The sequence below is a fragment of the Phacochoerus africanus genome, chromosome 9 (genome assembly GCF_016906955.1).
Source record: "Phacochoerus africanus isolate WHEZ1 chromosome 9, ROS_Pafr_v1, whole genome shotgun sequence".
In the NCBI taxonomy this organism is placed as follows: Eukaryota; Metazoa; Chordata; class Mammalia; order Artiodactyla; family Suidae; genus Phacochoerus; species Phacochoerus africanus.
In genome coordinates this window covers 51,616,088-51,642,036 of record NC_062552.1, presented here as the reverse complement: position 1 = coordinate 51,642,036, position 25,949 = coordinate 51,616,088, and the positions used below count along the sequence as shown (strand labels likewise).

Genomic DNA, 25,949 nt, shown 5'->3' with positions numbered 1-25,949 from the left:
TTATTTCCCACTCACAGGGTCAAAATGGGAGCCCAAAGGAAAGCACAGGACTGGATTCAGGCACCACATCAATATCCCATCTCTCTGCACTCCGCCTGGAGCCTAATAATGGGGTAGGGGTGCAATCCCAAGTCCCATGTAAGAGATGCCTGGAAGCAAAGAGGGAGAGGGGAACAGGTGCAGGAGGCGCTCAAATCAGGAAGCCAGTCAAAGATGGTGGCACCAGCCTTTGGCAGAGATGGATTGTAATGTCTTTATTCTTATCTCCACCAACTATTAGTACCTGGAAACGACCGGGTCCTTGGCCCTGATTGCTTCTCTTCCACAGGGAGAGAAGGGAGGAGAGGGAGGTAAGGTCTGAGCTATTCCTAGCAGGCTGCCATGGTCCCTGGTTCTCCTCTCTCGGGAAGGAGCAATGACACAAACCAGACTGAAGACAGACAAGCCAGTGCATCAGACTCTCAACCTCCTTCACAGACTGTTGGACAACCTGCCCATTAAGGAGATAGGCAGGAGCATTTGTCTAATTAACCCTCTGTTGGACAGCAGAAGAGGAAGAATGAAGGTGAATGTGAAAGCAGTTTTTGCTGCATCCTCAGTAGCTTAGCAGATGAATAGAGAATTTCTAAATATCGAATTTGAAAACGCATGCCATGTCCCTCCTTGGCTTTTGTCACTTCTCATTTCGAGAACTCAGACTCCATGGCTTTCTGGATATACAGGCTCTCTAATTCTCTTCTTGGGCGTCACCATCGGAGAGCAGATGCTTCTGTGAAAATGCATGGAAATAATTACAGGAAAAACGTCTCCAAGAGGCATTGGCCAAACAATAAATGACAAGATGCCTTTGGGCATAAACGTAGAAAGGGCACATGTGAATTGTAAATGACACCACTATTTTTTTTTTCCCAAATACAGTTTTGGCTGCTTGATGCTCTGGGAGCTTAGGTGGTCATCTCTGTAATTTTCATCAGCTTGAACACACTTTGAAATGGAACCAACATTGTTAGCGCAGCTTGGGAGCTGCTCTCTATTTTTTCCCTCTCGAATACCAGCCTCACCAAAGAGAGTTTCAATTTTAGATGCGTTCACTCCCTGAGCAGAAACCCCACGGAAAATGATTCTTGGGAGAACATGCAAATGTGCCAGTGACCTACATACAGAGCCTAGAAGCCCATCAGATTGCTTCTGCCACTTGAAACCTGGGGAAAAAATGGAAAAAATAAAATCACATTTTAGTATATCGTGTTCCAGAAAGCACTAAGATTTTCCAGGTCTGTTTTATAAAAGATTATTCATTAGGAGCATTTTCCTTTGCCCTTGTGGCTTTGCCAAATGACACATTTACACCGGATGTGGTTATTCGTGGAATAATTAAGGTGTGAAATGATTGTATTTGATGTTTTAATTTAGGGATTTAAAACTGCATGAGCCTGGATTTCCTGGTGTAGCTCAATGGTTAAGAACCCGACTAGGATCCACAAGGATGCAGGTTCAATCCCTGGCCCTGCTCAGTGAGTGAAGGATCTGGTGTTGCCATGAGCTGTGGTCGCAGATGTGGCTCAGATCCAGCATTGCTGTGGCTGTGGCTGTGGCGTAGGCCAGTGGCTACAGCTCCAATTCGACCCCTAGCCTGGGAACCTCCATATGCCGTACCTGTGGCCATAGGAAGGAAGGAAGGAAGGAAGGAAGAAGAAAGGAAGAAAAGAAAGAGAAAGGGAGAAAGGGAGAAAGGGAGAAAGAGAAAAGAAAGAGAAAGAAAGAGAAAGAAGAAGAAAGAAGAAAGAAAGAAAGAAAAGAAAAGAAAGAAAGAAAAGAAAGAAAAGAAAGAAGAAAAAGAAAGAAAGAAAGAAAGAAAAAGAAGAAAGAAGAAAGGAAGGAAGGAGGAAGGAAGGAAGGAAGGAAGGAAGGAAGGAGGAAGGAAGGAAGGAAGGAAGGAAGGAAGGAAAAAGAAGGAACAAAGAAGGAAAGAAAGAAGAAAAGAAGAAGAAAAGAAAGAAAGAAAGAAAGAAGAAAAGAAAGAAAGAAAGAAAGAAAGAAAGAAAATAAAAACTGTATGTTTCTTTTACAACCTACAGCATCAGGAGCGCTCAAAAAACAGAGGTGATGGGATCCCATACCTTGAGCTTTCCTGGTAGACAAAAGGTTAGTTCACCTAAATATTTTAACTTGGGATTAACTGACATTTATTTGGGGTTACTAAAGTTGATTAATCTAAGAGAATGAGGCAAGGGGCGTTCATTTTCCAGAGGTTTGTGGTAAGTTGAGGCAAACATTGGAAATGTGGGCCTCCTTCTGTCTAGCATCACTGGGGCTCCCCTTTCTTGGCTGGTGTGACTTCATCCTTCCATCTTTGCATATGCCTGGACCCTGCACCTTCCAAATAAAGACGGCACAATTGGATTCGGCTCCCGGACCGTGTTTCTTGGGAGTGAGAGTGTCTGGGGGTTTTCACAGGGGCTAAGAAAACCTGAAAGACTTGAAGAGCCCTGAGCACATCAAGGCTGACAGAATGTCCAAACAGTGAAGGTTGTGTGCCACGAAGGGAATCAAATTACTGAAATATCATGGGAGATGGGTTTCAGGCACAGAGAGAGTCAGGACACTTTCGGATTCGAACAATACAAACTATTTCAAACCTGCTTAGCCAATAAAAGGGGGAGTGGGGTGTTGGGTTGGTGGTGGGAGAGAGGGTTTGTTGGGAAATAGCTGGGAAGACGGGGGTAGGTCTATAAAAACAAAAGGAGAAGATCAAGGATCATTTTCCATTACCTTTTTCTCTGCTTCCTCTGAGCTGACCCTTGTTTTCACTGGGTGGCTGAGAAAAACCAGTCATCCACAGGGACATGTCTCTAACCCCTTAGAATTCTCAATCCAAAGGTATAAAGAAAACCAGCTTAGTTATCTCCTATTTGTAAATGTCCTGCCTTGGCTCTTTTTGGATCACATTGTTGAGGGGACACCATGCATGATGAGCCTCCCCTTGGTCACATGTCTGCCCCATGGCTAGAAAGGAGAGAAGAAGACACCCAGTGGGTAGCTCCACCAGCATCTCTGGAAATTAGGGAGGAAATTCCCCTACTTAAAAGGGTTCTGGGATCAGAATCCAGCAATGGAAACCTACTGGGAAAATAGCAACAATGGTCATTCCAAGCCACTTTTGTCTCTTCCTGCCTCGGTTACCTTGCAGCTAAAGTCACCGATTTACTCCACCATGGTGGCAGGATCATCTTTTGCTCGAGGGCTAAAGAAAGGCACGTCTAGGCTCTGGGACAGCATCAGAGGGTGGAGAATTGTAGAGGCAGACGCAGAAGTCATACGTGTCTGCTGCAGAGGAAGCAAACACAGAAAGTGACATTTCTGAGGAGATCAAGGGAGTCTGTCACAGAGTTAGAACTAGAAACCCAGAGAAATTTAAAGCAGTGAGTGATTTAAAAAAAATAATTTAATTTAAAAAAAGGGAGTTCCTGTCTTGGCTCAGCGATAACAAACTCAACTAGGATCCAGGAGGACACGGGTTCCATCCCTACCTCGCTCAGTGGGTTGAGGAGCCGGTATTGCTGTGAGATGAAGACATGGCTTGGATCTGGCATTGCTGTGGCTGTGGTATAGGCTGACAGCTGCAGCTCCAATTCGACCCCTAGCCTGGGAACTTTCATGTGCCGGGGGTGCAAACCTAAAAAGACAAAAATAAATGAAATGAAATCAAATAGAATAAAATAAAGCAGTGGGTGATAGAAAAAAATCCATCACCAAGAGCGTATAGCAGGCTGTCTCCATGAGGCTTCGCAGCATGGTATCCATGGTGACAAGACATGGACTCAAGACATGGACTCAATCCCCACCAGTAGGCACTGTGTGGGGATCAGGCCCGTGACTGGTCTTCACGGACCCCTATTTGGCCAGGGCGCATGCCTGGAAGCCACTGGGGTAGGGGCCCAGAGGAAAGTTCCAGGCACTGGGCAGGAGGCTGCAGAGGAAATTTCCAGCTTGGGAAATTCCCAGCACCCAGGAGTTCATTGGCGGGATCTTGGGATCTGGGTTGGGTCCGACCCTATGCATGGGCTCCATGTCATTGGCTCAGGGGTTGGGCAGAACTGAGCATCCACACTGGAAACAAACAGGATGTAGAGAGGAGGTGTCAAGAGGCCTTTGAGACAATAGCATCGAACTAGGAACAGGAGAAAAAGGGGAAGGAAAGAGGGTCAAAGAATCTCACTTCTCTGGGGACTGTGCTTTTCTCGAACTCAGTGGTAAACAGACCCTCAAGTCTGGGTCCTTCCTGCTTGGACACTAATTTACCTGCTAATTTACCCCCTGAAGCAGGTGGTGGTTAAGATCTTCACATCACAGAAGTCAGAAGAGAACGGCTAGATTGGCATCCCAAGCCCCACAGAAATGTCCCTTACCCAAGGCTGTGTTCAGAAGACTTAAATTGCAAGTTAAGTAGATTCAGCTATTTAAAACTCCCGTGACTGCTTCAGGCATGTATCCTATTCTTCAATTTCCCCTTGGAAGCTTTGTACTTCTGGAATCTAACTTCTCTGCCTCCTTCCCACATTGTTTTCAGTCAACCACATTTCATTGTCCTTAATTAACCTGGAGGCATTAATGCTGAGTACACAGATTAGAAAAGCTTTGTTTCTGAAATTAAATTTCACTTTTTTCTCCCCCTTCTAGGAATGGTTGGGGCGGCCAAGAATATATAGGTCATGTTTCCAATTATAAAGCACCAATGCTGCTATTTTTCCTCCTGCACTAATAAAAATAGAAATGAACAAGGGAAGCTGAGCTGTCTGCATGAAGTCAGCAGTCACCAACATGGCTGCTGCACCCTCCAGTTGTCAACCACCCACTGGACTAGCTCACATGACCAAAGGGGATGCCTGGCAGCCAGGGAGGATTTTTACCCAGACGAGTCGCTAGGTGGCACTACTAATAAAAAAAGGAGTAACACTTGCTCCTTGCTACCAGACCCGTAAGAAGCAAATCAATTAAGCATAATATATGCTTTAAAAAAGGAGAGGGGGTTAGTCTATGAAATCAGGCAGATTGTTCCAGATCTTTGACTTTCTGGCAAGTAAGTGCTTGGAGGGGGTAAGGTGATGATGGAGATCCTGGGTAGAGGGAACATAATTTGCAGCCTCCTGAGTACAAAAGAGCATTTTAGAATTTTAAATTGTTCGACATGTTAGGGCTTCAGCTTCCTAAGGGAACGGAGAAGACTGAAGTTGGAAATGGGCAGTGATTTATCAAGAAGATTATGGAAGTCACGCTAGGGATTTTATCGAAAGAGATGAGGTCCTTGGAAGCAAGACCTGATGTGATCTGTAAGTTAGGATTGCTGAAGGCGGTTACGGGTGAGAAATGATCCGTGTCTGAACTAACACTGTTACAGAAGAGATGAAAAGTAGCTTGTGGGAGGAGTTCCCATTGTGGCTCAGTGGTTAACGAATCCGACTAGGAACCATGAGGTTGTGGTTCGATCCCTGGCCTTGCTCAGTGGGTTAACGATCCGGCGTTGCCATGAGCTGTGGTGTAGGTGGCAGACTTGGCCTGGATCCCGCGTTGCTATGGCTCTGGCGTAGGCCGGTGGCTACAGCTCCCACTAGACCCCTAGCTTGGGAACCTGCATATGCCACAGGAACAGCCCTAGAAAAAGGCAAAAAGACAAAACAAAAAGTGGCTTGTGGGAGGTTTTAGGCAGGGGCCTCTACTGGGCGGGAACATTGGGAGAAAGGCAACTGTGGATGCCTCTCTCCTTAAAAACACCCTTAGTGTTCCTTGGATTCTCTAATATTCACCTATCATCCAAGAACAGAGTCTTCATTTGGAGAGTATCTTCAAGATGCTGGACTCCCTGTGATGCCTTATTAACATGAGGGTCAACTGGCTTCTGCTCAAGAGAACATCCAGATTCTTGAGATGGGTCAGTGGATCACAGAAGAGTGCACATAGTAGGAATTCCCGTTTGTCATGCTTTCATCTGTCTTCTCTGTAGCTCTAACTGTAGCTCACATTGTCGGCCTCTGTCCATAGCCTATCAGACTTTACATCTGCAGGGTCTGCCGGCCACCCCAGCGTGGCAAAGGTATGTTTTTTTGTTTTGTTTTTTTCTATGAGAAGCATTTATTTATTTATTTTTACTTTTTTCCAGATTTTTAAACTTTTTTTCATTTATAATGATTTTTATTTTTTCCATTACAGCTGGTTTATAGTGTTCTGTCAATTTTCTACTGTACAGCAAGGTGACTCACTTACACATACATGTACATATTCTTTTTTCTCACATTATCATGCTCCATCATCAGTGACCAGACATAGTTCCCAGTGCTATATGGCAGGATCTCATTGCTTATCTAAGGAGTGTATTGATGAAAATGCTTAGGAGCTAATATGTCCAGGAGCAGAACCTCAATTAATGGCTGGTGGGAGTTACTGTGTAATACTTTCCCTGGACCCCCTTCCAAAGAGGAACGAGACTCGGGCATGGGTTTTCTGCTGTTTCCAAGAGTTCTGCAGCAAGATTAAACTTTAGCGAACCGCCCTGGTAACTGGCCTCATAACGTTCTCGGTATTGGCTCCTCCTCCTCCATCAGTGTCTGCTCGGATCCTCTCTCATGACGCTTGTACACTCATCTCTCTTTGTCTCAGGGGAACCCAAAGTAAAATAATGTGTTTTTTTGTTTTTTTGTTTTTTGTTTTTTTTTGTCTTTTGTCTGTTGTTGTTGTTGTTGCTATTTCTTGGGCCGCTCCGGTGGCATATGGAGGTTCCCAGGCTAGGGGTTGAATCGGAGCTGTAGCCACCGGCCTACGCCAGAGCCACAGCAACGCGGGATCTGAGCCGCGTCTGCAACCTACACCACAGCTCACGGCAATGCCGGATCGTCAACCCACTGAGCAAGGGCAGGGACCGAGCCCGCAACCTCATGGTTCCTAGTCGGATTCGTTAACCACTGCGCCACGACGGGAACTCCCAAAGTAAAATAATGTTATATCAGTCCCAGCACTGCCTTCTAAAGAAAATATAATTCCAGAGCAGTAAATAATCGAGACCAGACTATTTTGCTAGGAGCAGCGGTATCAGTATCACCTGGTAACTCTTTAGAAAGGCAAAGCTAAAGACCAGCCAATGAGAAACTCTGAGGGTGAGGTTGACAAGCGATGGCTTCACAAACCTTTCAAGAGATTCTGATTTAGGCTCAATGAGTCTGAGAATCACTGCTCTAGGGAAGTCTGGCTTAGAGAAGATTAAGGGTGAATTTGCAGAATCTTCAAAGGTTCCTCCTCCTTTTGGTTGCCCTCTGCTGGAGGTATTGTGGTTCTCTCTATCTCTTACAATGGGTCCTACATTAGAGGTCAGAATAAACCCACTGGTTTAGAAGCCCAACAGGAAACACTGCTATTGAGCCTCAGCTGAGGATCCAGCTCTTGCAGCTAAATTTTTAAAAAACTCTTCCAGAATTCATCCCCCTCATCTGTCTGCAGCTACTAGTGACAGCCACAACAGTAAGGATGTGTGGCAGGAGGACTCACATTTACACATATTGACTGTGTCATTTCTGTAAGATATTGTTCGATGAAGCTGAGTGAGAGAGATGGGACTGTCGCAGAGAAGGATGCCTGGCTTCTCAGGTGTACGCTCATGATTTGCCCTCCCTCTGGCTTTTTCACAGAAATGTTGCACCACAAGCTTATGAAGAGAAGCTGAAAACACTGCCAGGGCTTTGTAGCAATCATTCCACAATCCTCCTGAACTCTATGGCAACCTTTATCCATTCCAATACTATTACTGTCAAGCTTGAGACCCTTGATTCTGCCTCTTTACTAGCTTTCTTTGTTGATGAGCGTTGTCTTTCTTCAATAGATATGAAATGCTTCTATTTGTCATCCCATTGGCTTATAATGATTCTGGTTGCATCCAATATGAATTATCCACCTTATCCTTAGCCCCAGTTGGATACCCACTTGGTCCTATCTCCCTCTGACTCTCCCATCCCCTATATCATAGATATTTGGACAAGAGTTGCCATCCAGGACATGAGCCAATGCCATCAGCAGAATGGAATTGATCTTGGGATATGACAGATGGTGCTAGGCCTGGCAGGTAGCGTTTTCTCAGGAAACAGTCGGGGTTCCATTTGTTCTTCCATCATGAGGCTGGGACAAGGGTACTGAGAAACTTGGAGATTGGGAACTGATGTTGCCATCTCCCCACCCAGATATTGGGGGATGGGGTGTGGGAAGGGTTCATACCTGTATCCAGCAGCGATCAACGATTATCTCTACCTCCTTTGCGCCAGCCTGAACTCGCCAGCACCTCTTGAGATATTCCTTGCATGACACACAGATAGTCCTTGCTCACATCTGCTGGCCTTCTTCTGGCATCTATCATTTATCATATATGCCCTTAAAATAAGGTCTCTAGAATGGAGAAAGGTCCTTTATTCTGATGCAAGAAGATGCAGAAGGAGATGCTGTCTGATGGCTCTACTGAAACCCTCCTACTCCCAGCTCTTATCTATTTATTTAAGCTAACATGTGGTTCCTTAGTTTTACCCTTTTTTTCAAATTTAGATTTATTGGAGTATAGTCGAGTTACAAAGTTGTATGTGTTTCAGGTGTGCAGAAAAGCGAATCCGTCCTGCATATAAATATAGTCATTCTTTTTTTCTCCATATAGGTTATTACAAACTATCAATAGATTTTCCTGTGCTATACAGTAGGTTCTCATTAATCAACTGTTATATGCAGTGGTGTGGATATGTTATTTCCACCGTCCCAATTCTTCCCTCCTAACAAGTTTCACCTACAGTCACCATAAGATTGGTTTTAAAATCTGTGAGTTTGTTTCTATTTTTTAAATAAGTTCTTTTGTGCCATTTTTATTAGGTTCCACACATAAGGGAGATCATGATATTTGTCTTTCCCTGTCTGACTTACTTCACTCACTATGAAAATCTCTAGATCCATCTCTAGATCCAATAACGCCATGTTGCTGCAAATGGCGTTATTTACCCTTCTTAACTGCAAAGAAAAAATGTGGGTTAGAAGACACCCACTACCTGTTTGCCTATAACATCTAGCATCTTTCCTCTTTTTTATGATTATATGCCACTTCCCCCTGGAAGTCATCCTGAGGCAAAGATGAAGCATCTCCTTCCTCTTGACCCTTTGCTTTCATTGTTTTTTTTTATTTTATCATTGAAACTGTGATTTTCCATTTCTGAACTTTTTTTTTTTTTTTTTTTGCTACTAGACATAGGAACTCAGGTTTTAACCCTAGCACCAAGGAAAGTGCTTAATCACACACTTAATCACAGTCAAATAAATGAAAAATGTATTTTTAGAAATACAGCTCCCTCTCCAACTACCTTGTGATCCTTTCCCTGGTGAGGGGCTAGGAATCAAACCCACATCCTCATGGACACTCTATCAGGTTTTTAACCTGCTGAGCCACAGCAGAAACTCCTGGGATTATTTTAATTTCTCTTTCTGATAGTTTGCTGTTAGTGTACAGAAATGTAACTGATTTTTTATATTGATTTTGTATCCTGCAGCTCCACTAAATTCACTTTCAAATATGTGTGACTTTATTTCTGTGCCCTCTATTCTGTCCACATTATCTATGTGTGTTTTTTAAATGCCAGTACTGTACTGTTTTGATTACTATAGTTTTGTAATGTCATTTGAAATAATGAATTGTGATGCCTCCAGCTTTGTTCTTTTTTCTCAGGATTGCTTTGTTTATTCAGGGTACTTTGTGGTTCCATACAAATTTTAGGATTGTTTGTCCTATTTCTGTGAAAAATGCCATTGATATTTTAATACAGATTGCATTGAATCTGTAGGTTGCTTTGGGTAGTATGGACTTTTTAACAGTATTAATTATTCCAATCTCTGGGGCATGGAATATCTTTCTATTTATTTGTGTCCTCAATTTTTTCATTAATGCTTCATAGTTTTCAGTGTATAGGTCTTTCACCTCTTTGGTTAAATTTATTCCTAGGTATTTTATTCTTTTTGATGCAATGGTACACAGAATTCTTTTCTTTTTCTTTTCTTTTTTTTCTTTTTATGGTCATGTGGCAAATGGAATTTCCAGGCTAGGGGTCAAATCAGAGCTACAGCTGCAGGCATCACCACAGCTGTGGCAACACCAGCTCCTAGCTGCTTCTGTGGCCTGTGCCACAGCTTACAGCAACACAAGATCCCTAACCCACTGAGCAAGGCCAGGGATGGACCTGGATCCTCATGGACACTGAGGCCATAGTGAGAACTCCCAGGAGTGTTTTCTTAATTTCTCTTCCTAATAGATTGCTGTTAGTATATAGAGGTGTAACTTTTTTTGTATTGATTTTGTGTTCTGCAACTTCACTAAATCCATTATTTGTTCTAACATGTTATGTCCCTTTCCTTGTAATACGTGGGAGGAGATTTTCTTATTTTTGACCTATGTGAATTTCCCTGACTGCTTCCTCCAGCTTGTCAACCTCCAGGTTTCACACCTTCTTTTGCACGTTCTTTCTCTGAGATTATCAATCTTTCCACCTTCATTTACTATAGAAGTCCACAGATATCAACTACAGGGAGGAGGAGGTTAAGAGGATCTTGTTTGGTCTGCTCTGTGCTTGAATGACTGCCCAATGCCCTTTCATCCATAGCCAAACGTCACAAAAATGGAAGACTTCAGGGCCTCCTCATCCACCTTTAGTCTAGACCTCAGTCCCCTTTTTCAGTGGTAGCCAAAGCTGCCGGTGAGGTCTGTGTTGCCAAACAGCAAATCAGGATGGACAGGTGTGCTTGTCAAAAGACACATGAGAGTGCAGCACAGATGACTTACAAGGCTTTAAAAAGATTTTTTTATTCTTTTGATTTTCCTTTTCTTTTTCTTTTTCTTTCTTTCTTTCTTTCTTTTTTTTTTTTTTTGTATTTTTAGGGCTGCATCCATGGCACATGGAGGTTCCCAGCCTAGGGGTCTAATCAGAGCCAGAGCTGCTGGCCTACACCACAGCCACAGCAACACCAGATGTGAGCCGCATCTGCAACCTACACCACAGCTTAGGGCAACGCCGAATCCTTAACCCCCTGAGCAAGTCCAGGGATTGAACCCGCATCCTCATGGATGCTAGTTGGGTTCGTTAACCACTGAGCCACAACAGGAACTCCTGACTTTTTTTTTTTAATTATGGTTGATTTACAATGTTGTGCCAATTTCTGCTGTACAGCCGAGTGACCCAGTCACACATACATACACATCCCTCTTCTCATACTATCTTCCACAATATTAAGGCTCTTTTTAATCCCCAGGTGTAGGATTTTATTGTTCATTTCCTTATGGCTTATAGGTAAGATCCCCAGACTGAAATATATATTGACTTACGGAGTTTATCACTAGAGCGTATGTGACTCTTTGCATAATGATGCAATAGATTTTCTACCAAAATAATGCCCTTCCATTGCTGACAAAGCAGCCTGTCCAGGTTTAAAAGGAGGAAGGACTCATATCATTGGATCTGGTCCAATAACACTTTCATACTCCCCCTGCCTGTCTCATCAAGGCCCTCTTTTATATCTCACTTCTTTTCTTAAACTAACTTTTTCTTCCTCTTGCTTCACATCTGAATAGATCAGTCAAAAGACTGAGGGGAGGTGGGGGGAAGAGGAAGGGGTCCTGAAAAAGACAGTAGGGAAATGGCATGAAATTGTTCTTATACCATACATTTGTCGATGGACATTTGGGTTGTTTCCATGTCTTGGCTATTGTGAATAGTGCTGCAATGAACATGCAGGTGCACGTGTTTTTTTTCAAGGGAAGTTTTGTCCAAGAGTGGCATAGCTGGGTCATATGGTAGTTCTATGTATAGTTTTCTAAGGTACCTCCAAACTGTTTTCTATTGTGGTTGTACATGACGATGTGAGAAAAAACAACGTATACACATATGTGTGACTGGGTCACTTTGCTGTATAGTAGAAAATTGACAGAACACTGTAAACCAACTACAGTGGAAAAAATAAAAATCATTATAAAAAATTGTTCTTATAGCTAAGAAATGGATCATTATTAGAATGTAGACGTTTACACTAAATGGATGGTAAAGTACTAGAATATATTATAAAGTGCCTGTTTTAATATCTGTATCCTGGTGGTTGCTAGGTTACACTGGTACTTTTAATAACATTAAAAGCAGCTAGAAATACTTGCAGATACTTTCCCCATTGAAAATATTGCTGGCAAGAAAAGGGACATATTGCTGGCTAGCACAGTGGGATATTATAAGCTTTCTGCTGCTCATTAAAATGCCTCTTGGTGGTTCATAGTATTAGAGGCTCCACTTTGAGTTTTCCTTCGAAATAGTTAAACTTCGCAAAAAAAAAAAAAATGTGCCTTGAGTTGAGAGATCTGGGTGGTGGATACTTTAGCTCCCTGAAACATAACTATATCAACTCCATTGTCTTATTCTTTTCCATTTCGTGTGATCCAAAGACCCTTCCTAAGCACCAACCAAGTGCTGAGCACTGTGTTTAGACACTTGGGATGTAGAGGTGAAAGAGGTGAATGAGAGTAATCAGACAAGAGGTAGTCAGGAGAGGAGTTTTGTTTTGTTTTGTTTTGTTTTGTTTTCTTGAAAGCATAGCAAAAGATATTTCTTCACTTATGTTTAAGAATATGCATGTTCTGAGAGTTCCCTTTGTGGTGCAGTAGAAACAAATCTGACTAGTATTCATGAGGATGTGGGTTCCATCCCTGCCCTCACTCAGTGGGTCAGGGATCTGGCGTTGCTGTGAGCTGTGGCGTAGTTCATAAATGCGGCTCAGATCCCATGTTGCTGGGGCTGTGGTGTAGCCAGCAGCTGTAGCTCCAATTCAACCCCTAGCCTGGGAATTTCCATATGTCACAAAGAAAAAAAAAAAAGTATGCACTTTCTTTTCATTAATTGTGTATCAAAGACTGCAGAGCTGCAGTTGGAGGGGTTAGCCCACTCTTGGCTTGTGCTAGGTAAAGCCGCATTCGGCAGTTAATTCGAATAAATACAATGCTACTACTGCTCTACCTGGGGCTGGATAAATCTTGTGGGAGCACAAAATCATTGATGACTTTTAAATTGAAGAAGAGAAGAATAAAACCTTCTAAGAAGTGGTGCTGTTTGAGCTGAGAATTGAGAGAAGACAAGGATTTGGAGATGGGAGCGTTGGGAAGAGCATTTCCAGCAGAGCCACGAGGGTGTGGCATCACTGGAAATGTGAACACTTGTTCGCTAATCACTGACATCAGTCGAGCACGTACTCAGTACTAGACAGTGATCTCAGTGCTTTGCCTGTGTTAACTCATTCAATCCTCATCACAACCCTCTGAAGGAGATATAATTACTATCCTGTTTTAAGAATGTGGAAAGGAGTAACAGAATAAGTAACTAGATATGATATGACCATATCATCCACATACTTCTGAAACTGAGGTTCCAACCCATGCAAACTGGCTTTGAAGGCAGAGTTCTTATCTGTGATGTCACCCTTCCCCTGTGGTAGGTAGTCCAGTGTGATTGTCATGAATGGGATGAGGGGAGCAGGCGGGTAGAGAGGGTAGGGCTAGATTGTGCTGAGCCTTAAATTATATGTCTAAAGTATTTATACTTTTTCCTTAATATGATGAGGAGGGGATGAAGCATCGCAAACAGCGGAGTGATTGGTCCTTGACCCATATTTTAGCAAGATACTTCTGGTGAGAGTATGGAGGCTGGACTTGGGTAGGGATTACAACTGGAGATTTTTTTAAAAACTAGTTAAGAGGCTATTGTAAAAGTCCAGATGAGAAAATGCATCCTAAAATATACTTTCGGAGCATCTGAAGTTTCACGGAAGCTCAGATCCTTCCAAAATAATTTTTTTTTGTCTTTTTGCCATTTCTTGGGCTATTCCCACAGCACATGGAGGTTCCCAGGCTAGGGGTCGAATTGGATCCATAGCCACCAGCCTACACCAGAGCCACAGCAACGCCAGATCTTTAACCCACTGAGCAAGGCCAGGGATTGAACCCGCAGCCTCATGGTTCCTGGTCGGATTCGTTAACCACTGAGCCATGACAGGAACTCCCCAAATTAAAATCTTAAGCATTGGTCTTTTCATAGTCATGAGGCTTGCTAATTCCATGCATTCCTGGCACCATTCAACACCTGAGCCCCTCAGGTCACCTTTTCCCTACTCTCATATTTCTTCATGCTTCCTTTCTTAACTTTTCAACGTGGAGCCTTCTAACCCTATATACGGTACCCTCCAGAACGCCTGCCATTGTGAGGAAACAGTCTACTCAAATTCCAGCTCCATCACCAAAAGCTTACTTCACCCTTTGTCTTAACCAAAGCTTGGACCCACTCTAAGGACAGAAGGGCAGCCCCCACTAGAGAAGGCGCTTAGGTTGAGAAACAAATGTCCTCTGTCTGCTTCTTCTCCCAAGCCCTCAGTATCACATCCACCATGGTCTCCCTTCCTTCCCACAAGCCCCACCCCGAAAGAACATCATTCTTCAAACCCTCTTGCTCACCTTCTAAGTCTTCTCTGTCTTCTGTCCTTCTGTAACACCCATACCATCCAATTCAACCATGAATTATTCCAATCATCCACCTTCTGACCCTACACACCAACAAGCAACGGTGGAGAAAAATCACTGCTTCGTAAGACTTTTATGCAAATATACTCACATCCTTGTCCCATCACCACCAGCAGTTCCACATCCTCCCCACCCCACTCTAGATTTCCCTCCTTGTGCAAGCTCCCAGCAGATGACTTCATTGTCCACTCGAGGGACCATCAGCAGGATTCCACTTCATCTCCTGCCTTCTTTTCTCCTTTCATACTCACCCTTTCCTTCTAGCTCAGCTATGATTAATCTCTTCCCTTCCATCCTTGACTTTTATCCCCACAGTTTCTCTATTTCCAGGGACCCAGTGCCTCAGGTGTTTCTAACCTTTCATTTCGCCCTCTTCTCTGTCATCTTCCCTGTGATCCACGGTCATGTGCAAGTCTCTTCTATCTGAAAACAAATAACAAGGAAGCGGTCGTCACCCCCAGATGACCCTGGCTCTTCCCCTCCAACGCACACAGCTGTGTTTCATAAATTTTACCTGCTTGAAAGGGCTTGCACCCTCTGTCTTCATTTTTTTCATTTCCGAAGGTCCCACTTATTTCTGAGTCCACCGAAACGTGTCTTTGGTTCCCACCCCCCACTGAAGCAATCACTGCCAAAGTCAGCAAAGTCATGATTGTTGCTAACTCCACAGGCAATTTCCAGCCTTCTCAGCAGTTTTTGGCACATAGCATCACTCCCCAACTGAAAATTCTATTTTTCTGTGGATGTGACACCGCCAAAGAGAGTTTGAGAGGAAGATTATGGTATAATTTTTTCCACCAAGTCCACTCTCTTCAAATGAAAGCCTATGTGTGAAATTGCACTGCTTACTGTGAGACAGAAAAAAAAAAAAAGTGATGATCATTACTGGTTAAATCCTGTTGAAGTTCCTTATAAAACTCTCCCCAACAGCCTAAAAAGCTGACTTGCTACCCTGCCTGCTTTGTAGGAGGAGAAATTGGGGTGTGGAGAGGTTAAGGAATTTTTCTTAAGGTCCCAAGGCCAGAATCATTTCCACTGACTCTGAACACAATGCTTCCTCCATTCTTTAAAGAGTGGACAGTTTAAAAAAAATTTTTATTGAGTGAAATTTTTCTTTTCTTTTCCCTATCTATCCCTTCTTTCTTTTTTATCCCTTCCCTCTCTCCCTCCCTTCCTCCTTTCTTTGACTTTCTTCATTGTTTTTCATCATTTGCTCAAATATTTTTCTTTTCTTTGTTTGCCCCTCACTTTGAATGAAAACCATGAGCTACGTTTATGTTGTTAATGGAGGTTGAGGTGCTTGCCTTGAGGTAATTAACTATTCAATTCGAAGTAAGATGGACTTCCTAAATGTTTGACACAACCTGAGCCTTCTATTCTCTAGCCGTGAATAACAACAAAAACCTTTCAATTCTTGGCAAGGGAGACACAACTGTTCTTAGTGATGAAAAAATCCCTGTGACTGATGAGGTTCGCCCCCTGGTCCTGGGCTGTGGCTCCTCAGCCTTGGACTTTTCACATATTTCTTCTGACCTTTTCCTTGAGCAATTTTCATGGCAGATTTAGGAGGCATTTTTTAAACTTACATCAAATCCCTCCTTATTTTTCAAATCCTTTTCTGTTATTTCCAAATTCCTATCTCATTTAATAATTTCTCTGCAAAATCCCTTCACTGCCATCAACCTGAGATTTATGCCTGCCATATGGCACATGAGCCAAATGCAGGCATCTTTCCTCGCCTACTCCAACGCCCTGCAAACGGAACATCCTTCTAAAACCAACTATCATTCCTGAATTTGTTAGACTTTTTCAGCTGGTCTTGTTAAAAAGTAGGGTGATGTAAATCAAGTTTGTACTTGGACTGTGTAAGTTCAGGCAAATTTGGGGGCAAGTATGTTTGTTGGTTTATTTTAGTTGTTTTTAAGTAGTATCATACTTCCTTATAAAACTATAGAACTACCACATGATGCAGGAATCCCACTCCTGGGCCTATACCCAGAGAAAACCACAATTCAAAAGGATACAGCACCACAATGTTTATTGCAGAACTATTTATAATAATTGCCAAGACATGGAAGCCACCTAAATATCCATCAAGAGAGGATTGAATAAAGGTATGGTACATATATCCAATGGAATATTACTTGACCATTAAAAAGAATGAAATAATGCCATTTGCAGCAGCATGGATGGACCTAGAAATAATCAAACTAAGTGAAGTAAGTCAGACAGAGAAAGACAAATATCATATGAGGTCACTAATACGTAGGATCTAACTTAAAATGATATGAAAGAACTTATTCACAAAACAGAAACAGATTTCAAAGATTTCAGAATCAAATTTATGGTTAGCAAAGGGGAAATGTTAGGGGGAGGGATGTATTGGTATTTAGGGGTTGGCATATACACACTATTAAATACAAAATCGATGGGTGACAAGGACCTACTAGATAGCATGGGGAAATTTCTTCAATACTCTGTGATAGCCTATATGGGGAAAGAATCTGAAAAAAAAAAAAAAACGGATATATATTATGTGTATGAATGGCTGATTCACTTTGCTATATGTCCGAAACTAACACAACATTGTAAGTTACCTATATGCCAAAGAAATTTATAAAACCAAAAAAAAAAAATTGTAGGCTTAAAAAGAAGAAAAAATGGGAAATAGGTAATAGCACAAACAAAATTTTTTTAAAAAGAGATTTTCAATCCTAACTTCCACAAATAATCATTATGACACTGGGGTTGTCATAGAGTCCCTTTAGTATGCTGAGGTGTATTCTTTCTATACTCAATTTGTTGAGAGTTTTTATTATGAAAAGATGTTGAATTTTGTCAAATGCTTTTTCTGCATCTATTGAGACAATAATATGTTTTATCTTTAATTTTAGTAACGGGGCATATCACATTTATTCAGTTATGTACGTTGAACCACTTTTGCATCCCAGGAATAAATCCCACTTGATCATGATACATGATCCTTTTAATGTACTGATGAATTTGGTCTGCTATATTTTGTTGAGAATTTTTACATTTATATTCACTAGGGATTTTGGACTGTACTTTTCCTATTTTGCAGTATCCGTATAGTAATGCTGGTCTCATAAAATGAGTTTGAAAATGCATCCTCCTCAATTTTATCAAAGAGTTTGGGAAGAATTGATGTTAATTCTTCTTTAAATGTTTGGTACAATTCACCAGGGAAGCCATCTGGTTTTGGACTTTGTTGAGAGGTTTTTTTTTTTTTTAAGTTTTTTTTTTTTTTTTAGAGCTGATTTACATTGTTCTGTCAATTTCTGCTATACAGCAAAGTGACCCAGTCATACATCTATACACACTCTCTTTTGCATATTATCTTTCATCATGTTCCATCACAAGTGATTGGATGTAGTTCCCTCTGCAGTAGAGCAGGACCTCTGTCTATCCATTCTAAATGTAGCAGTTTGCATTTATTAATCCCAAACCCTCAGTCCATCCCACTCCCTCCCCCTTGACAACAGCAAGTGCTGTCAATGTCTGTGAGTCTGTTTCTGTTCTGTAGATAGTTTCATTTTTGCCACATTTTTTAATAATTTTATGATTTTTATTTTTTCCATTATAGTTGATTCACTGTGTTCTGAAAATTTCTACTGTACAGCAAAGTGACCCACTCATACATACATATATATATATACTTTTTCTTACATTATTCTCGATCATGTTCCATCATGAACTGGATATAATTTCCTGTGCTATACAGCAGGATCTCATTGTTTATTCACTCCAAATTCAATAGTTTGCATCTACTAACTCCAGACTCCCAGTCCATCTCATTCCCTCCCCCTACCCCTTGGCAACCACAAGTCTGTTCTCCAAATCCATAAGTTTCTTTTCTATGGAAAGATTCATTTGTTCCGTATACTAGATTCCAGATATAAGTGATATCATATGGTATTTGTCTTTCTCTTTCTGACTGACTTCACTTAATATGAGAGTCTCTAGCTCCATCCATGTTGCTGAAAATGACATTATTTTGTTCTTTTTCAATTGCTGAGTAGTAGTCCATGTGTATATATACCACATCTTCTTAATCTGTCAATGGACATTTAGGTTGTTTCCATGTATTGGCTATTGTGAATAGTGCTACAATGAACATACAAGTGCATGTATTTTTTTTCAATGAAATTTTTATCAGGATATATGCCCAAGAGTGGGATGGCTGGGTCATAGGGTAGTTCTTTTTTTTTTAATGCAAAAGAAAATTTATTTTCAACTTCCCCAAATCTTCCATAGATGAATAGGATGTTTATGGCACCTTTCAAATTCAAGAGAACTGGAAAGCACAGTATAGAAAAGAACTACATAATGAGACATGTTATATATGATTTCCACTAGAAAACCCCTGATGATTTACAACCAAACTAAGACATGTATTCTCTTGATTTTTTCTAATCAAAGGATTGTACTTACTAAGAGTATAGATTTGTTTTCACATACCAAATAAAAAATACTAATTATTCATTGCTATTTGAAAAATAACAACTTGGCCTGTGAGTTCTATGAGTCTGTCTGCCAAGGTTGTTGAGAAAGGATTCTCGGTGGATGTCAACAACCAAATGTGGGGACATAAACTTTCAAAAATTCCTGTTCTTAAGCAAAATAAAGAAAAGTGAAACCATCTCAGAAAACCTCAGAAATAGGAAATAACAAACTGTATAACCACATCAAATCACTAAACAATCTTTGGGTATTGAAAATCAGGGTTCATTTCAATTTAAAAAGGAAGAAAAAAGATAGGGAAAGTAAGCTTAATCAGAATATAAATATCATACAAAAGACTGTCATTTTTTTTCTCAGTCGAAAAGTTGTTTCATGATTTGTTGTCTTCAAAAACTTTGGTACTAAACCAATGACTAATTTCTAGACATAATGTAAAATAATTATGAGATATGAAATTAGCTAAATTTCTGTATAGAGTATGACTTATGAACCAAGTCCAAAGCTTGGCATTAAGTTCCCGTATAATTTTAATGAGGTAATTATACACAAATGATATGGCTCTCCTATAGTTCTCCTACAGTTCTAATAAACATTCATCTAAGGGATTTTCTAGTGTACAGGACATGAAAACATATTATTAGATCTTTGGTGATATGGCAGTAATGACCTCTGGTTATTAGAGGACAGGGGAGAAAGTTATATGATAGTTCTATATTTAGTTTTCTGAGGTACCACCATCCTGTTTTCCATAGTGGTTGTACCAATTTATATTCCCACCAACAGTGGAGGAGGATTCCCTTTTCTCCACACCATCTCCAGCATTTGTTATTTGTACTCTTATGAATGATAGGCATTCTGACTGCTGTGAGGTGGTACCTCAATATATTTTTATTTGCATTTCTCTTATAATCAGTGATGTTGAGCATTTTTTTCATGTGTCTGTCTGTTGGCCATCCATATGTCTTTGGAGAAATGGCTATTCCAGTCTTTTCAATTGGGTTGTTTGTTTTTTTGATATTGAGTTGTATGAGTTATTTGTATATTTTGGAGGTTAACGCCTTGTCTGTTGCGTTGTTTGTAACTATTTTCTCCCATTCTGTAGGCAGTCTTCATTTTTTTTTTTTTAATGTTTTCCTTTGCTGTGCAAAAGCTTGTCAGTTCGATTAGGTCCCATTGGTTTATTTTTGCTTTTATTTCTGTTGCTTTTGGAGACAGACCTGAGAAAACATTTGTATGGTTGATGTCAGATAATGTTTTGTCTATATTCTTTTCTAGGAATTTTATGGTGTCTTGTCTTATGTTTAAGCCTTTAAGCTATTTTGAGTTTATTTTTGTGCATGGCATGAAGGTGTGTTTTAGTGTCATTGATTTACATGCAGCTGTCCCGTTTTCCCAGCACCACTGCTGAAGAGACTGTCTTTTTCCCATTTTATATTCTTGCCTCCTTTGTCAAAGATTAATTGACCATAAGTGTCTGGGTTTATTTCTGGGTTCTTTATTCTTTTCCATTTGTCCATATGTCTGTTTTTATACTAGTACCACACTGCCTTGGTTACTGTAGCTCTAATGTATTGTCTGAAGTTTGGGAGAGTTATGCCTCCTGCTTCCCCCCCCTCAGGATTTCTTTGGCAATACTGGGTCTTTTGTGGTCCCATATAAATTTTTGGATTGTTTGTCCTAGTTCTGTGAAAAATATCCTGGGTAATTTGGTAGTGATCACATTAAATCTTTAGATTGCTCTGGGTGGTATGGCCATTTTAATGATATTAATTCTGCTAATCCAGGAGCATGGAATATCTTTCCATTTCTTTGAATCCTCTTTAATTTCCTTGATTAATGTTTTATAGTTCTCAGCGTATGTCTTTCATCTCTTTAGTCAGATTTATTCCCAGGTATTTAATTTTTTGTGATGTGATTTTAAAAGTTACTGTCTTTTTATATCTTTTTCTAATTTTCATTTTTAGTATACAGATATGCAACTGATTTCAGAATGCTAATCTTGGATCCTGCTGCTTGACTGAGTCTGTTGACCAGTTTGAGTAGTTTTGGTATGGAGTCCTTAGGGTTTTCTATGTATAGTGTCATGTCATCTGCACATAGTGAAAATTTTACCTCTTTTCTTCCAATTTGGATACCTTTCATTTCTTTTGTTTGTTTTACTGCTGTGGCTAGGACTTCCAATGCTTTGAGTAAAAGTGGTGAGAGTGTCTTAGCAGGAAGTCTTTCAGTTTTTCTCCATTGAGTATTATATTGGTTGTGGGTTTATCATAAATGGTTTTGATTATGTTAAATACATTCCCTCTATAGCCGCTTTGGTAAGAGTATTTATCATAAATGGATGTTGGATTTTGTCAAATGTTTTTTCTGCATCTATTGAGATGATCATGTGGTTTTTGCCTTTTCTTTTGTTAATGTGGTGTATTACATTGATTTCTTTGCATATGTTGAACCATCCTTGTGAACTTGGGATGAAACCCACTTGGTTGTGGTGTATGATCTTTTTATGTGTTGTGGATTCAATTAGCTAAAATTTTGTTGAAAATTTTGGGGTCTATATTCATCAAAGATATTGGTCTATAGAGAGGTTTTTAATTTCTGTTTCAATTCCCTCTCTCTTTATTGGTTCATTTAAATTGTCCTATCTTGGAGTGTCTGTCATGGCTCAGCAGAAACGAATCTGATTAGCATCCGTGAGGACACAAGTTTGATCTCTGGCCTTTCTCAGTAGGTTAAGGAGCTGACATTGCCATGAGCTATCATGTAGGTCATAGACATGGCTCAGATCTGACGTTGCTGTGGCATGGCATAGGCTGGTGGCTACAGCCCCGATTCGACCCCTAGTCTGGAAACCTCCATCTGCTGTGAGTGTGGCCCTAAAAAAAAATTTCTTATTTTTTCGTGATTCAGTCTTGGTAGGTTGTAAAATGTTTCTAAAAATTTAATCATTTCTTCTATATCCACTTGTGGGTATACAATTGTTCATAGTAGTCTCTTGGAGTGCTTTAAATTTCTGTTTTATCAGTTGCAATTTTTCATTTCTAATTTTATGTATTTGAGGCTTCTTTTTTTTTTCTTAGTTGGTTTACCTAGGGGTTTATCTTTTTTTTATCTTTTAAAAATCCAGCTCTTAGTTTTGTTGATTCTTTTCTATTATTTTTCTGGTCTTTCATGTCTTTCTGCTCTGATACTTATTATTTCCTTCCTTTTGCTAACTTTGAGATTAGTGTGTTCTTATTTCCTTAAGGAGAAAGTTAGATAATTTGTGACAATTCTGCTTTTTTTAATGTTTGTATTCATTGATATAAACTTCCCTCTTAGCACTGCTTTTGCTGCATCCCATAAATTTTGATATTTCCATTTTTATTTGTTTCAAGATATTTTAAAATTTATTCTTTGACCTGTTGGTTGCTCAAGTATGTGTTGTTTAATTTCCACATAGTTGTGCCTTTTCCAGCTTTCCTCATGTTATTGATTTCTAGTTTCATACTATTGTGGTTGGAAAAGATATTTGGTATGATTTTAGTCTCCTTAAGTTTGCTAAGACTTGTCTTACTACCTAACATATGATCTACCTTGGAGAATGTTCTGTGTGCAGTTGAGAAGAATGTTTAATCTGCTACTATTGGATGGAATGTTTTGTACATGTCCATAAGGTCCATTTAGTCTAAAGTTTAGTTCAAGTCCAAACTTTTCTTATTGATTTTTTTTGTTTGGATGATAAATGCATTGTTAAAAGTGGTGTATTGATGTGTCCAAATGTCATTTTATATTTGTTTATTTATCCCTTCACATCTGTTAATATTTGCTTAATATATTTAGATGCTCCTGTGTTGAGTGCATATATATTTACAATTGTTATATCTTCTTGATGAATTGCCCTTGTTTTATTACATGATGACATTCTTTATCTCTTGATATAGTTTTTGATTTAAAGTGTATTTTCTGATATAAGTATAGTTACCCTCACTCTCTTTTGTTTTTCACTTGTGTGGGATATCTTCTTTTACCCCTTCACTTTGTTTTTTTTTTTATTGTTAGTTCCCCAATACAATTTTTTTTTATATTATACAGCACAGTGACCCAGTTACACATGCATGTATACATTCTTTTTTCTCCCATTACCATGTTCCATCATAAGTGATTAGACATAGTTCTCAGTGCTACACAGCAGGATCGCATTGCTAATCCATTTCAAAAGCAATAGTTTGCATCTATTAACCCCAAGTTCCCAAACCATCCCACTCCCTTATCCTCCCCCTTGGCAACCACAAGTCTATTCTCCAAGTCTGTGATTTTCTTTTCTGTGGAAAGTTCATTTGTGCCACATATTAGATTCCAGATATAAGTGATATCATATGGTACGTGTCTTTCTCTTTCTGACTGACTTCACTCAGGATGAGAATCTCAAGTTCCATCCATGTTGCTGCAAATGGCATTATTTTGTTCCTTTTTATGGCTGAGTAGTATTCCATTGTGTATATATACCACATCTTCCTAATCCAATCATCTGTTGATGGACTTTTGGGTTGTTTCCATGTCTTGGCTATTGTGAATAGTGCTGCAATGATCATGCGGGTGCATGTGTCTTTTTAAAGGAAGTTTTGTCCAGATATATGCCCAAGAGTGGGGTTGCCAGGTCATATGGTAGTTCTATGTATAGTTTTCTAAGGTACCTCCATACTGCTCTCTATAGTTGTTGAATGGGCTTACATTCTGACCAACAGTGCAGGAGGGTTCCCTTTTCTCCACACCCCCTCCAGCACTTGCTATTTGTGGACTTATTAATGATGACCAATCTGACTGGCGTGAGGTGGTATCTCATGGTAGTTTTTATTTGAATTTCTCTAATCATCAGGGATGTTGAGCATGTTTTCATGTGCTAAGTACCCCTTCACTTTGAACCTGGGATGTGGAACTTTTAGTTTTAAAATCTGGATAGTCCCAGGAAAATCAGAATGAGTTGATCATCTATTGAGAGGAGTCCATCTAAGCTGTATGACTCTGCTCCTTCTGCCTCCTGTTTACAAGTTCCTTAGAATGTATCTGATTCCATTGCTCTTATATAATTCCCACCTACTAAAAAACTGATGAAACCATCCAGTGAGATGTGGCTAAAATACTTTGCCTTTCACTTGGACCACATTTCTTTTAATCTATAGTTTCAATGTTTTCCAGGTACTCAGATGCACCTCCTAAACGAATTCTGTCTCCTCCTTATTGCTGCCATGGGGCCTTTGCTCTTGCTGCTTCCTGTCAGGAATGATGTTCTCTCAAATTCTTTTCTCACTCCCTCGTATCATTTAGATGCTCCTCAAATGTCACTTCTGCAGAATATACCTCAATGACTCCTCCATCCAACCTTGCATCTCCCGTGAAACTGCTTTGCTGTTTTTTCATTACACTTATTATCTGTTGTCCCACCATCTTATAGACTTCAAAAGGGCAGAGCATGATCTTTTATTTTCTGCTGTATATCCAGTGCTTACCATAGCACTTGGCATAGGGTCGGCATTCAACACAACGTTGCTGTCTCAGTGAGTGCATATATGCTCCTGCAGATTTTTACCCCCATTATGCCTGTGTATATTTTCCTCAGCTGCCTGTATTCTTTCTGTGCTATTTTGATGGAAAGAAAATTATTCGTCATACTTTTCTTTTCTTTCTTTTTTTTTTTTTGTCTTTTTCTCGGCACATGGAGGTTCACAGGCTAAGGGTTGAATCGGAGCTGTAGCCACCAGCCTACACCAGAGCCACAGCAATGTGGGATCCAAGCCACATCTGCGACCTACACCACAGCTCACAGCAACACTGGATCCTTAACCCACTGAGCAAGGCCAGGGATCGAACCTGCAACCTCATGGTTCCTAGTCAGATTCATTAACCACTGAGCCATGACGGGAACCCTGCAAATGGTAACTTTCAGATTGGGTTCAAGCTCAATAGGTTCATGAATTCTAGATGACAGTATTACAACATCAGTGGTGCTTCTATTTAACTATTTCACTTCTAATCATATGTGATTTTGATTCTGTTTAAGATGCTATTTCCTTTTGGTTTTCAGGGCAGGGGGCAGCAAGGATCAAGCAGCTTCTGCAGCTCCAGCTCATTGCCCCACTGTCCCCATGGCAGGGCCATTCATTTCCTGTTTTGGTCTCTGACCATCTCTGTAGCTCACTGACAAACGTTCATATTTTTAAAAAATGGAAGGTGCTGGGAAAATCTCAGGCGAGGTGCCTGGGAAACAGATTAAAAACAAACATACAAAAACACTCCAGTTCAATTGGAAAATAATCAGTTTGGGCTGACTTTCAGAACTTCCGACCCGGCCAGTGGCAAAAAGGAGAATGTTCTTTGCATTTCATCATTTGTCTTCCCTGAAAAAGAAAAGAAGCATATGCAGCACTATGAGAAAAGTGTTCCCCGAGGAATGCGCTCTATCTCTCCCAGTTAAATGGATCTTTGTGAGAAAAAAAAACAAAAAGAAACAAACAAAAAAACCCAAGAAGCCTCACTGGAGCCTCCACACTGACAGTCTCAGAAGCTGTTTCAAAGGGGAAGTGTTTGTTGAGACTTAATTGTGAAAACCAATTTTCTTCTCAAGAGGGATGGAAGTGAGTTATGGAAACTTGGAGGAAACATGGAAAATGATTTGAAATGAAGCCATTTGGCTTGCTTCCTTTGGGAAGAGATTTTTGTTCAAAAACATTGATTGAAAAGCCATCAATATTAATGTGTGTTTTCACTGAGCTATGGGATGCTCAGGGTACTGTTCAGGTTTTGTTTTTCAACCTTATGGGCTCTCTCTTCCAGCCTTTGATTTGGAAATAGTTCTCACTCATATTTCAAAAATTCTTTCATA

At 40.4% G+C, this 25,949-nt stretch overlaps 1 long non-coding RNA gene across 1 annotated transcript; it reads right to left on the bottom strand.

Moving 5' to 3' along the window:
• Positions 1–239: 239 nt before the first annotated feature.
• Positions 240–15,026, bottom strand: LOC125135798 (uncharacterized). Its single transcript, XR_007137057.1, has 4 exons — positions 14,966–15,026; positions 14,543–14,631; positions 3,184–3,327; positions 240–1,202 (listed from the first exon to the last, which is right to left on the bottom strand). It is a non-coding gene; the product is annotated as an uncharacterized LOC125135798 (long non-coding RNA).
• Positions 15,027–25,949: the final 10,923 nt, after the last annotated feature.